Source organism: Neofelis nebulosa, chromosome 15 (assembly GCF_028018385.1).
Source record: "Neofelis nebulosa isolate mNeoNeb1 chromosome 15, mNeoNeb1.pri, whole genome shotgun sequence".
NCBI lineage: Eukaryota > Metazoa > Chordata > Mammalia > Carnivora > Felidae > Neofelis > Neofelis nebulosa.
The window spans coordinates 56,089,529-56,107,448 of NC_080796.1; positions in this window are offsets into that span (position 1 = coordinate 56,089,529).

Consider the following 17,920-nt stretch of genomic DNA (forward strand, 5'->3'; position numbering starts at 1 on the left):
TAGAATCATGACCTGAGCCAAAATCAAGAGTTGGATGCTCAATTGATTGAGCCACCTAGGCATCCCACAATTTAATTATAAAGGTCTCCTTGTGAGTTCCTTTAGATTCATCTTATTTGGAATTTTTTGGGTTTCCAAGATCTGTACATCTCTTTCTTTCCCCAGGTTAGAACACTTTTCAGTCATTATGTCTTTGAACAAGCTTTCTGCCTCTTTCTCTTCTGTATCTGGAATATATGTAATGTAATATGTAATGTGTAACTTGATGATGTCCTGTTTAAAAATATCTTTACTCTTTATTATTATTTCTTTTCTTTTTATTCTTCTGATTGGATGAATTCTGCTACCCTGTCTTCAAGTTTATTATCCCCTCTTCCACTTGATCTAGTTTACTATTGAATCTCTCCATCAAATATTTTAGTTCTATTATTCAGCTCTATGATTTTTGCTTCATGCCTTTTATATTTTCTCTTTGTTGGAATTTTCACTTTGTTCAAGAATTGCTTTTCTCAACTCAGTGAGTATCTTTATGTCCATTACTTTGAACTATCAAGTGAAACAATTATTCCTGATTTATTAAGGTTGATATCTGGAGTTTTATCTTGTTTTTCTTGGAATATATTCCCCTGTTTGTTGTTTTTTTTTTTTAATTTGGCTCTGTGTATTCATCTCTATGAATTTGATAAGACAGTCACTCTACCGGTCTTAGCATATTATTTCAAGTAGGAGATGAATCTCATCAGTCGACCTGGCCTGAGATATCAGTTACCTGTAAAACCTTTGTGATTATCCAAGTCACCATGTTTGTTCTTAGCGACTCTCAGTATTTGAGGGTGTGCCAAGATCCATCAGTGTCCTAAAGTTATGGGGAATGTCCACATGTCTGTCGAGGCTCTCAGATAACTGTTAATTGTCTGCTCCTTCAGCTCAATGATGAACGCTAATGGAAGTAAAACCTCCAAACGTGGCTGGGAAAGTCAGGATGTTACATGTGCAATCAAGTCCTTACCAGAAAGAAAATAGGAACTGACTGTTTTTTGTGCACTCACTCTTTGCTGAGCTAGAAGGAATAGTCACTGAGAGTGCTTTGCACACAAGTAAAACCACTTTTTGATTTTGTGTTTTCCTGAGGAACTTGTGAATACTGAGCCTTGTCAAGTCTCATAAATAGGTGATTGAGGGCTTAGCCCTTGGGTGGCAGCCACACATTGGGACACTGAATGTGTGGACAGTCTCTTTCCAGAGAGAGAGACAAGAGGCTTGGTTTTATTGTTGGAGCTAGTGGGAGAGAAATGTCATAAGGTGTCATCACTAGCCCTTTCACTCACTCCTGTGAGGAGTGTTTGTTTCCTGTAGTTTTGTAGTACTCCCATACCTCAGGTGTAAGCCTGAACATCTGGGGTGCTGTATGTATGATCCAAACATTCCACTCCTCAGAGAAAAGATGGGAGTTGGGGGTTTCCTCCCCACTGTAGGGTGCTGTACCACAGATATGATTAATGGAGGAGTGTGTATTAACTACCTGTAGGAGTCCTTAACTGGCTCAACCCATATTATATTCATTTTCCCTGAAGAACTTCTGTTAATAGTTTTTTGGGGAGTATAGTCTTTGTCAATGAATCCTCTAACTTTATGTGTGTCAGTCTTTTTCATTCACATTTGATTTTTATAATGACAATTTTTTTCCCTTTTTTGTCACTTTAAAGGTATAAGTCTTTTGTTTTCTTGCTTGCAAGATGTTTAAGGAGACAACTGCTATATTTCTTATCTCCTGTGTTTTACATACAGTAGTTTCAACCACATGAAATATATGTCACATCCAAATATTCCAGGAAAGGGCAGTCCCATTTTGAATGAGCTGACCACCTGTAGATTCATCATGTTTAGGAAGGGAGGGACAATTTTACATAAAACATGGTTTTGTTTTTTTCTGGAGAAAAATTCAAATGTGAAAAGCAAGAGGTGGAAGAATGTGGGTTAGACAACTTTTATTTATGTTTTCTAGTATATTCTTAATCATTTGAAATCCCAATGAAATTTAATATTAACCTTTTGTGTTTAATATCCTATGTCTATTTGTATTTTATAGGTTTGATACCCACTAATAGGCTTCGTGCTTAGGAATTGAGCTCAGGATTCATGGAACGTCTAGTTTTTTGACTGTTTGTTTGTTTTCATGTAAATTGCTTATTATAGAAGATACATACTGGTAATCAGTAGTTTATAATTGAATAAAGCAAAATCAATGAATTAATTCATGTTAATTAACATTAAATAACAAAATTAGTTGATTTGATAATGTATCATTCCTTTATTTGCCAGAGAAATAACTTTATTTCTAAATGAAACTTTGTTTCTAAAGTGTTTGTTTCCATTTGACACAGACATTATACTTATTCTGCAAAGTCAAACAGTTCATAGTTCTTTTAGGCACATTTAATATCTCATTACTGTGTATTTGGACTCTTTTCTATGACATTTTTTTTTTCCTTTTAAAACCACCTAGGAGTTGAACAGCTATTAAAGCTTTTATTGTGTTACTTTTTTCTTCCTGAAATCTGAAACATCATATAGGCCTATAAAAAACAGTCCCTGGAGTTCAATGAATAATATTTCTGCTACTTAGTACCTGAGAGTATTTAATAATACAATCCATAAATTTTTGGCAAGTGGCTACAATTCCTCTTTAATATGTATAATCACCTATAATATTCTTCCTTTGTCTAATGAAAGAACACTGTTAGAGACAACAAAATGGAATGTTCAAAGTAAGACCATGTCCTCATAACTTTCAAACTTTCCTTGCTTCTAAAACCAATTATAGATTATGCTTTAATATTTACAATTTATTTAAGAACAAAACTTATATTAATTGCTTTATTGTTTTCAGCATTGAAAACTTTCAGAATGAGGCCACTGGGTGTCTCAGTCAGTTAAGCATTGGACTCCAGCTCAGGTCATGATCTCATGCTCACGAGTTCAAGCCCCACATCAGGCTCTGTGCTGACAGTTCAGATTCTCTCTCTCTCTCTCTCTCTCTCTCTCTCTCTCTCTCTCTCTCTCTGCCTCTCCCCAACTCATGCACTCTCTCACTCTCTCAAATAAATAAACATTAAAAAAATAAAGCTTTCAGAATATACAGTTTATGTGCTTTTAACTATTTCTTATAGGACAAAGACACATATATGGAAGTTTCCAGAGTTTACTTGATTGCATTAATTTGTGTTCTTCCATCCTGCCTTTTCAGTTTAACACATATTACATTAATTGTTGTATTCTAACTACTCTATTCACTTATAATATTAATTAATTGCCCTTACTCCATTGTACTGTTTCTCACTTAAATATAAGCAGCTGTAGTGAACAGAGGCTACTACACATACCCTTTAATTCAGTTGTTATTAGGTATAAATTCTACATTTCAGCTCTAAATGCTTTCCTCAATGAATGGAAACAAATATTTGTATTTATCATATTGTATACTTGTATACTTGCTATTGGAACAACTTACCCTTTGTATCTTGATCTCTAATTTAAAAACAACAAAAATAAAATAAATACAACAGAGAAAAAACTGTTTAGAAGCCAACTGGATAGTGAAATGAGAGTAGAGAAGTCCCAAAGAAAATGATAATGCCTGACCATCAGAAAGTTCATAGATTATATCCCTCAGTGATTCCACTAAATTTTACCTTTGTATCTGCTGAATAGCAGGTAGGATGGAGGGATGGGGACAAATGTGACACATTGTACTTTTTCCCCACTTGAAACCATGTGAAAGAAACCTGATTTTTGATTTGTATTTCCCTGATAATGAGTGATGTTGAGCATCTTTTCAGTTGTCTGTTAGTCATATGTACGTGTATTTTGGATAAATTTCTATTCATGTATTCTTCCCAATTCTTAACTGGATTATTTTGTTTTTTGTGTTGAGTATGATAAGGGTTTGGTTCTTTTTTGTTTGTTTTTATTTTGTTGTTGTGTTTTTTTTTTCTTTTTCTTTTTTTGTTTTTTTGCAGACATTGCAAAGCTTTACTTTAGGAGTGACTTAACAAACACACAGAAAGACAATAAAGATGAAAGAAACCCCAAGATATCAGTTTTCTCTCTCTCTCTCTCGTTTTGATTTCAGGAATAGAATTTAGTAATTCATCACTTATATGTAACATCCAGTGCTCATCCCAACAAGTGCCCTCCTTAATGCCCTTCACCCATTTAGCCCATCCCCGATCCCCACCCTCCAGGAAACCTCAAGTTGTTCTCTGTATTTACGAGTCTTTTATGGCTTGCCTCCCTCTATTTTTATCTTGTTTTCCTTCCCTTATGTTCATCTGTTTTGTTTCCTAAATTCCACATATGAGTGAAATCATATGATATTTGTATTTTTCTGACTGACTTATTTTGCTTAGCATAATACACTCTAGTTCCATCCACATTATTCAAATGGCAATATTTCATTCTTTTTGATTGTCTAGTAATATTCCATTCTGTGTGTGTGTGTAAACACACACACACACACACACACACACACACCACGTCTTCTTTATCCATTCATTAGTCGATGGACATTTGGGCTCTTTCCATACTTTGGCTATTGTCAATAGCCCTGCTATAAACATTGAGGTGCTTGTGCCCCTTTGAATCAGCACGCCTGTATCCTTTGGATAAATACTTATTAGTGCAATTGCTAGGTCATAGGGTAGTCCTGCTTTTAATTTTTTGAGGAGCCTCCACACTGTTTCCCAAAGTGGCTGCACCAATGTGCATTCCACCAGCAGTTCAAAACGATTCCTCTTTCTCCACATCCTCACCAACATTTGTTGTTGCCTGAGTTGTTAATTTTAGCCATTCTGAAGTGTGTGAGGTGGTATTTGTTGTGGTTTTGATTTGTATTTCCCTGATGGTGAGTTATTTTGAGCATTGTCTCATGTGTCTATTAGCCATCTGAATGTATTCTTTGGAAAAGTGTCTATTCATGTCTTTTGTCTATTTCTTCATTGGATTATTTGTTTTTGGGTATTGAGTTTGACAAGTTCTTTATAGTGGATACTAACCCTTTATCTGATATGTCTGCAGAGATCTTCTCCCATCTGTTGGTTGCCTTTTGGTTTTGCTGATTGTTTCCTTTGCTGTGTACAAAATATTTTTATCTTGGTGATGTCCCAATAGTTCAGTTTTTAATTTTTTGATGTTTATTTATTTTTGAGAGAGAGACAGATAGACAGACAGACAGAACATGAGTGGGGAAAAGGCAAAGATAGAAACACAGAATCTGAAGTAGGCTCCAGGCTCTGAGCTCTCAGCACAGAGCTCAACATGGGGCTCAGACTCACAAACTGTGAGATCATGGTCTGAGCTGAAGTCAGCCACTTAACTGACTGAGCTACTCAGGCATCCCAATGAAGTCTCAGTTCATTTTTGCTTTTGTTTCCCTTTACTCTGGATACATGTCAAGTAAGAAGTTGCTGCAGCCAAGGTCAACAAGGTTGTTGATTGATTTCTCCTGTACGATTTTGATGGCTTCCTGTCTTACATTTAGGTTTTTCATTCATTTTGAGTTTATTTTTGTCTATGGTGTAAAAATGTGGTCCAGGTTCATTCTTCTGCATGTCACTGTCCAGTTTTCTCAGCACCATTTGCTAAAGAGACTGTCTTTTATCCATTGGATAGTCTTTCCTGCTTTGTCAAAGATCAGTTGGCATACATTTGTGGGTCCATTTCTGGGTCCTTTATTCTGTTCCATTGATCTGTGTCTGTTCTTGTGCCAGCACCATAATGTCTTGATGATTACAGCTTTGTAACACAGTTTGATGTCCACAATTGTGATGCCTTAAGCTTTGGTTTTCTTTTTCAGCATTACTTGGGTAATTTGTGGACTATTGTGGTTCCACAGAAATTTTAGTATAGCTCTGTGAAAAATGCTGGTGCTATTTTCATTGGGATTTTATTGAATGCGTATATTGCTTTGAATAGTATAACCATTTAAATTATGTTTGTTCTTCTAATCCATGAGCATGGAATATTTTTCCATTTCTTTGTGTCTTTAATTTCTTTCATAAGCTTCCTATGCTTTTCAACATACAGATTTTTATCTCTCTGGTTAGGTTTATTCCTGGGTATTTTATTGTTATTGGAGCAATTGTAGATGGGATTGATTCCTTGATATCTCTTTCTGTTTCTTCATTATTGGTTAATAGAAATGTAACCAATTTCTGTACGTTGATATTATGCCCTGTGACTGCTGAATTCATCTGTCAGGACTAGAAGTTTTTTTGTGAGTCTTTTGTGTTTTCCATATAGAGTATCATGCCATCTGTGAAGAGTGAAATTCGACTTCCTCCTTGCTGATTTGGATGCCTTTTACTCCTTTGTGTTGTCTGATTGCTGAGACTAGGACTTCTAATACTATGTTGAATAACTGGTGAGAGTAGACATCCCTGGAATGTTCCTGACTTTAGCTGAGAAAGCTGAGAGCTTTCCCCTTTGAGGATGAAATTAAAGGTGGGTCTTTCATATATGATTTTTATGATCTTGAGGTATGATCCTTCTATCCCTACTTTCTTGAGGGAATTTATCAAGAAAAGATGCTGTATTTTGCCGATGCTTTCTCTGTATCTATTGAAAAGATCATGTTGTTCTTGTCCTTTCTTTTATTTATGTGATGTATCACATTGATTGTTTTGTGGATATTAAACCAACCCTGCATCCCAGGTATAAATCCCACTTGGTCGTGGTGAATAATTCTTTTAATGTATCTTGGCTAGTACCTTGTTGGCTAGTATCTTGACGATTTTTGCATCCATGTTCATCAGGGAAATTGGTCTGTAGTTCTTCTATTTAGTGGGTCTTTGTCTGGTTTTGGAATCAAGGTAATGCTGGCTTCATAGAATGAGTTTGGAAGTTTTCCTTCCATTTATATTTTTTGGAACAGCTTTAAAAGAATAAGTGTAAACTCTTTTTTAAATGTTTGTTAGAATTCCCCTGGAAAAAGCCATCCAGCCCTCAACTCTTGTTTGTTGGGAGATTTTTAATTATTGATTCAATTTCTTTACTGGTTCTTGATCTGTTCAAATTTTCTATTTTTTCCTGTTTCAGTTTTGGTAGTTTATATGTTTCTAGGAATTTGTCCATTTCTTCGAGATTGCTCAATGTGTTGACATATAATTGCTCATAATATTCTCTTATTATTATTTGTATTTCTGTAGTGCTGGTTGTGATCTCTCCTCTTTCACCCATTATTGTATTTATTTGGGTCCTTTCCTTTTTCTTTTTGATAAATATGGCTAGGTGTTTATCAATTTTGTTCATTCTTTCAAAGAACCAGCTCCTGGTTTCATTGATTTGTGCAACTGTTTTTTTTTTGTTTTTGTTTTTTTTTTAATTTACTCAATTTACTATTGAGTTCTGCTCTAATCTTTTCCCTTCTTTTGCTGGTTTGGGCTTTATTTACTGTTCTTTTTCCAGCTCCTTTAGATTTAAATTTAGGTTGTGTATTTGAGAGTTTTATTCCTTCTTTAGGAAGGCCTGGGTTGCTATATACTTCCCTCTTTTGGTGGTTTTGCTGTATCCCAGAGGTTTTCGACTGTCATGTAATCATTTTCATTGGCTACCACTTTTTAATTTCCTCTTTAATTTCTTGGCTAACCCATTTATTCTTTAGTAGGATGTTCTTTAATCTCCAAGTATTCATGGTTCCCAAATTTTTCTTGTGGTTGATTTTCAGTTTCATAGTATGGTGGTCTGAAAATATGCAAGACAAGATCTCTATCTTTTTGTACTTGTTGAGTGATGACTTGTAACCCAATATGTAATCTATTCTAGAGAATGTTCCTTGTTGACTTGAGAAGAATGTGTATTCTGCTACTTTAGGGTAAAATATTCTGAATATATCTATTTATTCCATCTGGTCCAGTATGTCATTCAAAGCCATTGTTTTCGTATTGATTTTCTGTTTACATGATCTGTCCATTGGTGTAAGTGGGGTGTTGAACTCCCTTACTATTATGGTATTATTATCAATGAGTTCTTTATGTTTGTGATTAATTGATGTACATACTTGGATTCTTTCACGTTGGGGGCATACATATTTACAATTGTTAGATCTTCTTGTTGGATAGACCCCTTAATTATGATATAATGCCCTTCTTTATTTCCTGTTACAATCTTTTAGAATCCAGCTTGTCTGATATAAGAATGGCTACTCCAGCTTTCTTTTGATGACCATTAGCATGATAGATGGTTCTCTATCCCCTAACTTTCAATCTGCTTGTGTCTTTAGGTCTAAAATGAGTCTCTTGTAAGCAGCATATAGATGGGTCTTATTTTCTTATCCATTCAGATTCATACCCTATGTCTTTTGATTGGAATGTTTAGTCCATTGACATTTAGAGTGAGTACCAAAAATTATAAATTTAGTGCCATTGTGTTGCCTGTTGAGTTGATGTTTCTGATGATGTTCTCTGGTCCTTTCTAGTCTTTGTTGATTTTGGTCTTTTTTGTTTTGTTTTGTTTTGTGTTTTCTCCACTCAAGAGTCCCCCCTTAAAATGTCTTGCAGGGCTTGTTTAGTGGTCACAAACATTTTTAGATTTTGTTTGTCTGGGGGAATTCTTTATCTCTCTTTCTGTTTTGGATGACAGCCTTGCTGGATAAAAAATTCTTAGCATAATACCCTCCAGTTCCATCCACATGGTTGTAAATGGCAAGATTTCATGCTTTTTGATTGCTTGGTAATACTCCATTGTATATATGCTAAGTGAAATTAGTCAGAGAAAGACAAAAATCATATGACTTCACTCATATGAGGACTTTAAGAGACAAAACAGATGAACATAAGGGAAGGGAAACAAAAATAATATAAAAACAGGGAGGGGGACAAAACAGAAGAGACTCATAAATATGGAGAACAAACAGAGAGTTACTGGAGGGGTTGTGGGAGGGGGGATGGACTAAATGGGTAAAGGGCACTAAGGAATCTACTCCTGAAATCATTGTTGCACTATATGCTAATTTGGATGTAAATTAAAAAAATAAAAAAACAAAATTAAAAATAATAATAATAATAATAATAAAAATCTTGGCTGCATATTTTTTCAATTCTGCCCAGTGAATATATCCTGCCAGTTTTTTCCGGCGAGCCAAGTTTCTGTGGGTAGATCTGCTATGAACCTGATCTGCCTTCTCTTATGGTTTAAGAACTTTTATTCCTTTGCTGCTTTCATAATTCTTTCCTTGTCTTTGTATTTTGTGAAGTTGACTATGATATGCCTTGGTAATGGTTGTTTTTTTTAAATCTAATGGGAGTTCTCTGTCATTCTTGGATTTTTATGTCTGTGTCCTTTACAGATTAGAAAAGTTTTCCACTATAATTTGCTCACATTAACCTTCTGCCCCCTTTTCTCTCTTTTCACCTTCTGGAACTCCTATGATTCATGTTATTCCTTTTCAATAAGTCACTGAGTTCACTAAGTCTTGTATCATGATCTTTTGCTTTTGTTTTCTTCCTTTATCTGCTTCATTATTCTCCATAATTTTATCTTCTATATCGCTGATTCTGTGCTCTGCTTCATCCATGCTTGCTGTCGTGGCATCCATTCGAGATTGCATCTTGGTTATAACATATTTAATTTCATCCTGACTAGGTTTTTTTTAAATCTCTGCAGAAAGGGATTATATGCTTTTTTCAACCCCAGCTAGTATTCTTATTGTTGTGGTTCTAAATTCTATTTCAGACATCTTGCTTATATCTGTGTTTATTAAGCCCCTGACTGTCATTTCTTCCTGTTCTTTCTTTGGGATGAATTAATATAAATGAACTGATATCTCTATCTCTATCTCTATCTCTATCTCTATCTCTATCTCTATCTCTAATCTATAGATATAAATACATATGTAGATATATACACATACACATATATTTTAAATTTCTTAGTTTTAATTCCAAATATGGTAAATACTGACAGATATCTATATAAACAAAGGGTCTTTGTATTTAGGGCCATTAATCATTTTTAAGAATATGAAAGGGTAACAAGACCAAAACTTTGAAAAATAAATTCTTTAATATAAGAGACAATCACCACAGTGGAATCCCAATTTAATAGTGACAAAAATATGATATTTTTAGTTCATAAACCTACAAACAAGTGAGAACTTTAGTGTATTTTATTTTTCCACACTTAAAATAATTCAGGTTATTAGCTCATAATATTTATTTGAAGAGGAAAATACAGTTCCTGCAGATATAGCTATATACATAAATATGATAATTGCTAAAATGATGAGGTTTTATTTAGCACTGTAATTTGAACTCAGAATCAATTTTAGGCTTTCATTTATCACATATTTAAAATAGATGTACAACTAATGTCTTTTTCTGCTAATTTAAAGATTTAATTTATAGATATCAAGGTCTATATCATTTGAAATAAAAAAGTTCACAAATATAAAATAATTTCTACTAGGTAGAAGTCTTATTTATTTAAACTTAGATTTGCTTGCTTAGAATTGTTATGGTACACCTAATTGTTTAATAATACAATACTTAGAAGATTACTTTGACTTGTACGTATTCATGATTCTATGAGATTTTGAGAGTTACCTAACATTTTCATTATAAGAAATGAAATTTCAGTTTCTCTGAGTAAATCATATATTAGTAGCTACCATTTATAATGTGTTTCCTTTTGGCCAATATGAGGAACAGAATTCTCAAGGTTCCCTCCAAAATTCTTGTCTCTTTTTTATTTAGTCAATACTAAGCTATCTAGGTACTTCTTCAAATGAACTTTGTAGATGTAACTTAAAATAGAGATGATCCTGCATTTTCCAGATTGGCCTAATATAATCACATGAACACTTAAAAGTTGCAGATGAAGGGAGAAGCCTTAGAGAGACAGGAACAGCAGCAGAAGAAAACAGAGAAGAGACATAAGGCAAAAGAGATTAGCCATTGACTTAGTTATGACTTGGCCTTAAAGTTAGAAGAATGGGATGCAGAGCCTAAAAATGCAGTCAGCTTCTACAAGTTGTGAAGTATTCCCAGGTACAGTCAGCAAGGATGGGAATCTATGACATACCATTACATGAAACTGAATTCTAGCAACCTGAATGAGCTTGGAAGTGGATTCATACCCAAATCTTCCAGAAAAGAATTATAGAGCTGTCAACAACTGGATTTCTGCCTGGTGCAACCTGGAACAGAGAACCAGTTGGACTTCAAACCTACACAACCATGCGAAAATGAATCCATTCTTTTTTAAGCTGCTAAATTTGTGATTTTTAAAGGCAGAAATAGCAAACTAATGCAGTCCATAATTAACCTTTTAATTCCTTGCAACTATTCTCTGAGCTAGAAACTTTTTTTTTCAGCTGAAAGAAGCTGATATTAAGTAGCATCCCAATGTCATATAACTAGTAAGTGGTAGACACAGGCTTAAATCTGTCATCTGATTCCAGTAAACATTCTCCAGCACCCTTCACAGCCTCCAAATCATTTGTGAAAAAACTGACCCCCCCCTAAAAAATTACAGTTCATTAAATGTTTCATCAAATATTTATTTATCCCTATTTTTCCCCCAACTGGCAACTTTCATGTTTGCTACATGCTTTCTCTCCTTTTGTAGATAATGGTTTCTCTGTGCTGGCAAGTCATTGTGCTCAAATTGAACTTTGATTATTTTCTTTGTTCTCAATTTCTCACCTCCTCACCAAATTCTGTCCTTCTTTCAAGTTACCACTCTGAAATGACTCCTACAGAAAACACTTCCTGGATGTGCCGTTTTCAATCTAACATCTATCCTCCAAATGTCCATAGATTTTGTTTTTAGCTATAAAGTACCATTTTTCTTTTACTTGTAAACTGCCTTATATAGTTTACTTATAGTATTTTTTTTCTGAGATGCAAAATATGTGATAAATACCTTGACAGAAGTTACTTTTTCATAATTTGTAGTGACCACCATCTGTTGTACACATAAAAAATACTCAGTAAACAATCAGTGATTAGTTTATTCACTAAACAATTGGCTATGATTTCTTCCATTCATTAATTTCTTGGAGAATTTATAAGATTTCCTGGAAAATATGTAAATTGTGTACTACATAAGCATATTTAGTTATATATTTAACTATAAATAAAAACCAGTATTTATTTGATTACCATAAAACAAATATAAACATGAAGCAAATAGCTAATAAATATTTTAAATCAGCTGATCTACAATTACATAGATTTATTATTCTTACACAGTGCAAATTTATTCAAAATCAAAAAACTTTCCTTTTCAATAACTTATTTAAATCACATATTAAGGATCCAAACATTCTAAGAAAATGCCTCAGTCCAACCTGAAGTACTGTGAATTATTTGATAGGAAAACTCTTTAATAAACTCTGTTCTGACCCAGTGGTCAGGAGTTAATTGGTATTCAAATCTCTCTTACTTGCTCATCTACCAAGAAAAATAATCATCATTTTGCTCCTCCTTTTAAGTAGGTAACATGATGTTTAATGCTTATTCCAATTAATTATTCTCCACATCTTTAGTCTTTGTTCATATCCAGAGAAAATAAAATTGTTCTTTTTCTGCAAGTGCAAAAGGACGAGAATTGTCACTGATTTTATGCAAATTAATTAAAAATCTGCTCAATCTTCAATTTTAACTTTTATTTTTCTCTTCAAGCATAGTTAATATCCATTATTTTGTTTGCATAATAAAGATAAAACCAGAAGTATCCTAACAGCACACATTAGAAATCATTTATTAAAATAAAAAATGGATGGCATGAAGATAACTTCATAATATTGGCTAAAAATAATTCAGCTTTCTTATCCCCCACATTGACAAATTCCCTCAAGGAAAGAACCTTGAATCCCATTTTCCTTTCCAAGGTTCTTTTTCTGGACTCTGAGGACCTCTAGTACTTGTTGCTTCAGGGTCCCTCCACTTCCTCTAAACAATTGCATATTTTATCTAACATTTCTAGTGGTTTGGGGCAAGAGTACTGCCCTGCCACCAGCTAGTTCATGCCACTAGAAGAAAAGTTGGGAAGAATTTTGACTTTTACAGTTAATCCAATGGAAAGATATTCAAAGTTCATAAGGGAAGAATAAGATTCATATTTAAAAAATTGATCTCTCTGCTGTGTTGATATGGGAAATCTCAGGCAAGAAATGATGGTGATTTAAACAATGGTGGTGTAAGTAGAAATGAGGGAGAAATGGACACTCTCAGGCTTTATGTTAGAGGTATACAGAATTATCATTAAGAATTAAATATTTCTTGGGTGCCAGGGTGGCTCAGTCTGTTAAGTATCTGACTCAAGATTTTGGCTCAGGTCATGAACTCATAGTTTGTGGGTTTGAGCTCCACATCTGGCTCTGCACTGACAGCGTGAAGCCTGCTTGGGATTCTCTCTCCCTCTCTCACTGCCCATCCCCCAGTAAATAAATAAACTAAAAAAAAAAAAGAATTCAACATTGTTTTGTACAAAGATTTATTTACAAATTTCCTGCAAATTAAACCAAATAACACAGAATGGAAAATATTTCAATTATATTGTTATATTTTCATATAATGAGACACTATGTAGTCAGTAAAATTGTGTTTTAGAAAATGCTTTAATAACATGCACTTAATTGTGATGATAAATTTAAAAACAGTAGCAAAATGTTTATAATATATATACTAGAACAATCTTTTGTTTTATGCCATCATGACTACCCTATGAAGCAGATTCTATATTTATTGCCATTTTACAGATGAAGAAAATCTTTATAACTTCTCCAATAGCTTGTAAATAGTGAAGCTGACATTTGAAACCAGAACTACATGTAATAATATACTATATTATATATATATAATTTCTTATGTATATATATACACACACATACACATTTATACATCTATATATACCATACTCTAATCTTTAATATTGAGTATATTTGAGCAGTATGATAGATATATTTATTTATATATTTTTTAAAATTTTTTAACATTTATTTTTGAGAGACAGAGAAGCACAAAGTGCAAGTGGGAGAGGGGCAGAGTGGGAGACACAGAATCAGAAGCAGTTTCCAGGCTCTGAGCTGTCAGCACGGCTTGAATCCACGAAACATGAGATCACGACCTGAACTGAAGTCAGACACTCAACTGACTGAGCTGCCTAGGCACCCCTATATTTATTTATATTTTATATGTTTGTTTTTTAAAACTTTCTGGATATTATTGCCATTCAGAATATTGCCTATATGTAAAATGTAAAATCTGATGTTCTACCAATGTGTATTTTATCATCAACACGATTAAGATAATGTACATGTAAGTGAATTCCTCTTTACAAACCCTTTCTCCTCCATTTTTATTCCTTGTCTGTCACCAGGTAATCTTTCTATAAATATAGATTTATTTGTATTGTCTAAAATTTTATATAAATGGAATTCTATAGTATATACTCTTTTTACAGCATCTTTCACTCATCTTAATCATTTTGAGATTAATCCATGAAGTTGTCTGTTTCAAGATTATGTTCTTTCTTACTGCTATATAGTATTCCATTGTTTCCAATTCCATATCACAAATTGTTATACTTTCCTTGTTGTTGGACTTTTAGGCTCTTTTTAATTCTTGGCTATTATAACTAAAGCTTCTGTGACCATTTGTGCACAAGTCTTTTTATGAACATATATTTTAATGTCTCTTGGAGAACCAGGGGTGAAGTATTAGGGTCAAGTTCTAGATGTATTTTTAAATTAGAAAAATTACACTGCTGAACTAGTTTTTTCAAATTGGTGTACCTTTTAACATTTCCACCATCCATTTATGAGAGATACAGGTTTGCTACATTCTTGCCAACACTTGCCTGTGGCCAGTCTCTTTAGTTGTTGTTTTTGTTGTTGTTGTTGTTGTTGTTGTTGTTGTTTATGAGCTTTATTCTCTTATACTTTTCAGCTTAAAATCTTTTTTTTTAAGTTTTTTTTTTTTAATTCCAATTAGTTAGTATACACTGTATATTAGCTTCAGGTGTACAATATAGTGATTCATCATTTATATACAACCCCAGTGCTCATCACAACAAGTGCCCTCATTAATCCCCATCACCTGTTTTACCCATCTCCCCACCCCTTGGTAACCATCAGTTTGTTTTCTATAGTTAAAAGTCTGTTTCTTGGTTTGCCTGTCTTTTCCCCCACTTTGCTCATTTGTTTTGTTTCTTAAATTCCACATATGCATGAAAATATATGATATTTGTCTTTCTCTGACTGACATACTTCACTTAATATTATACTCCATCCATATCATTGCAAGTGGCAAGATTTCATTCTTTTTATGGCTGAATACACACACACACACACACACACACACACACACACACCCCACACACACCCTCCTCTTTATTCATTCTTTAGTCAATGGACACGGGCTATTCCCATAATATGGGTATTGTAGATAATGCTGCTATAAACATTAGGGTGCATGTATCCTTTTGAATTAGTATTTCTGTACTCTTTGGGTGAATACCTAGTAATGAAATTGCTAGATCATAGGGTAGTTCTATTTTTAACTTTTTGAGGAACCTCCATACTGTTTTCCAAACTGATTGTACCATTTGCATTCCTACTAAAAGTGCAAGAGGGTTCCTTTTTCCACATCCTCACCCACACCTGTTGTTTCTTGTGTTGTTGATTTTAGCCATTTTGACAGGTGTGAGGTGATATCTTATTATAGTTTTGATTTGTATTTCCCTGATGATCAGTGAGGTTGAGCATTTCTGTATGTGTCTGTTGACCATCTGTTTCCTTTCTTTAGAAAAATGTTTATTCATGTCCTCTGCCCATTTTTTCCATTGGATTATTTGTTTTTTTGCATATTGATTTTGATGTTATTTATAGATTTTGAATACTAACTTTTTTTCAGATATATCATTTGCAAATATGTTCTCCCATTCTGAATTGCCTTTTAGTTTTGTTGATCATTTCCTTCACTGGGTAGAAGCTTTTTATTTTTATGAAGTCCTGGTAGTTTATTTTTGCTTTTGTTTCCTTTGCTTCCAGAGACATATCTAAAAGGAAGTTCATACAGCTGATGTCAAAGAGGTTACTGCCTCTGTTGTCTTCCAAGATTTTAATGGTTTCAGATCTCACATTTAAGTCTTTCACACTTTTGAACTTATTTTTGTGTATGGTGTTAAGAAAGTGATCCAGTTTCATCTTTCTGCATGTTGCTGTCTAGTTTTCCCAACACCATTTGTTGAAAAAACTGTCTTTTTCCTATTGAGTATCCTTCCCTGCTTTGTTAAAGATTAATTGACCATATAGTTATGGGTTCATTTCTGGGTTTCCTATTCTGTTCTGTTAATCTATGTGCCTATTTTTGTGTCAGTCTTTTTAATTTTAGCTATTCTAGTGGGTATATAGTGGGATTTCATTGTGTTATTTTATTTGTATTTCTCTAATGGCTAATGGTGTTCAGCAAATTTTCATGTATTTATTTTATAGCATAATTTTTGTTAAGTGGCTATCCAAAAATGTGTTCATGTTAAAAATGAGTTATAAGAGTTCTTTATATATTCGAGATACAACTACTTTATGAAGCATGAGTTTTACAAGTACTTTCTATTAGTCTGGGGCTTACATTATCATTTTAATAATATTTACATATAAGATTTAATATATCTTCTTGATTAAGTTGTAGTACATTGTGTCAGCTAAGGAATTTTTGGATTTTAATGTAAATTTTAAAAATTATTGGCATAAAATTATTCATAATATATCTTATATATTTTTTAAAGTTTATTTTTGAGAGAGAGAGAAAACGAGTAGGGGAGGGGCAGAGAAAGGGAGAGAGAGTATCCCAAGCAGGCTGTGTGGCATCAGTGTAGAGCCTGACGTGAGGCTAGAACCCATGAACCATGAAATCATGACCTGAGCTGAAATCAAAAGCCCTTCCCAAAACAACCAATGTAAAATTGTATTGTCCCTCCATACCCTATCCATCCAGCATGGTAGTGATTAATTCCTAACATGCTGTAGGTCACTGATTTATTGTGTTGATTATATATTCTATCTTACATTAGAATGTAAGTCGTTTGTGGGATGTGATTTGTTTGGTTGTTTGTTTCACTGTATATCCTCAAACCCAAGGAAAATACTTGCAGGTGTGAATTAATTTAAAATTTAATTGAATGAGTATACAAAAAATGAACGTATCACATTTGCTAATAACCTGGTGGGTGAAAGTGAAAAAACATTTCACTGAATCAGACTAGCAAATATTGACAAAATTAAGGATGTACAATACATCCAAATTTTGATTGAAATAGGAACTCATTTAGATTGCTAGTGGGAATGAAAATTTGTGCAACTACTTGGTAGATCAAATTGGCAGTATTAATATAATTGAAAATACAAATATCCTAAGATTGAGCAATTCTATGACAGGTATTTTCTTTCAAGAAACTCTTGCTGTGTTAAATGACATAGGAAAAGGAATTTACCAGTGAAAACTGCCCAAGAATCAATCAGTAAGAAAACTGATGAATAAAATGTAATATTTTCCACAATGACATAATAATGTAAGCAGAGTATGCTAGATCAATTTGAAATATCACAAAGAATTCTATGAAGATATGAAGACACTTATGAATAGAGAAAAAATAAGTTGTGGCATGGTATGTAAATATACTATTAGTATGAAAAAATAGAAACTTATAAAAACAATTATGTTCTTGGATATATACATATAATATTATATAAGCAAGAATATAAAAATATGCACTAACATCATAGGGAATAAAGAGGACTACAGATGTATCAGTAATGTCTCCCTTCTTTTATTTAAAATCATGAAATTATTACAGTGTGCTGAGTATTATTCACTGGACTTTCAAAACTATTCTCTATCTCCATATTACTCTACATACT